Source organism: Spermophilus citellus (genome assembly GCF_964194105.1).
Source record: "Spermophilus citellus genome assembly, chromosome: 2".
Taxonomy (NCBI): Eukaryota; Metazoa; Chordata; class Mammalia; order Rodentia; family Sciuridae; genus Spermophilus; species Spermophilus citellus.
Window position 1 is genome coordinate 89,378,424 of NC_138183.1, and position 1,066 is coordinate 89,379,489.

The following is a 1,066-nucleotide window of genomic DNA, read 5'->3' on the forward strand; positions in this document are numbered from 1 at the left end:
ATCTAGAGAGAACTATCCACAATATGTACTCAACAAACCTGGTGAAAATTTTATCCTCTTAATGGTGAATGGGGATCCAAAAAGAAGCTCCAAATTTGTAGACAAATTCACTTCTTGGGGAATAAATGAGCTAAAAGTAATAGGATTCCTGTCCATATTTTTATTCAGAGTGGCAAAGTAGAAAGAGGACAAGAGTACAAAGTAGGCATTCTGGAGTGATGCTGCTTGAGCCGGTGGCAGATTGCTGGTTGCTGGTGTTGGACTGAGGATAACCACGAGTGTGTTGGGCATTTTGCTTTGGGATCCACGCAGTGATGAGCGCTGCCAGGGAGTCTCACCAGCATGGGGTGAAGAGTTCAGCTTCTCCAGATGATGATCTTGGATCTAGCAATTAGGAGGCAGCAGACTTGGGCAATGAAGAGAGAAAAAAAATTCTTGAGACTTATGGGTGCAGGCAAGAAGGAGCATACTGGACATCTTGTCATAGGAGATCATAAATCAATATTTCACTTCCAAACAGGGGAAGAAGACAAGAATAATTAATGAAGATCTGGAGTCTCAATATCAACAAAGTATGGACAGTAAATTATCAGGAAAATATTGATGAAATTGTGGACTTGGCTTCAGTGAGGTAGAAGATCATGATGTGGTTGGGGAATGATGATGATGATGATGATGATGATGATGATGATTCACCTGATCCTGAAAGTCCAGATGACTCTGAAGGTGATTCAGAGTCAGAAAAAGAAGAATCTGCTGAAGAACTCCAAGCTATTGAGCACCTGATGAAGTGAAAGATCCCCAAAACAAAAAAGATGCAAAAAGCAATTAGAGAATGATGTTTGTTAAATCCAGTGGTTCATAACACCCAAACATTTAGTCTTTGTATTAAAGTAAGCCTTCTTGTTATAATTCACAGTGGAGGACTACTTATAGAGCACAGACCTTTGTATTATAATTTTTAAATAGGCCCTTTTAAATAATTACAAAGTGTTTGCTTTCAAATGCCATTCATTAACTTTTATGGGCAGGACTATAACCATTTTGTAAAGAGTAAGAGTTGTAT

At 38.6% G+C, this 1,066-nt stretch overlaps 1 pseudogene across 1 annotated transcript; it reads left to right on the forward strand.

Annotated features, from left to right (window-relative positions):
- The first annotated feature begins 314 nt into the window (after positions 1–314).
- LOC308641301 (small acidic protein-like) lies at positions 315–865 on the forward strand (annotated as a pseudogene). Its single transcript has one exon. The product of its transcript is annotated as a small acidic protein-like (transcript).
- The last annotated feature ends 201 nt before the right edge of the window (positions 866–1,066 follow it).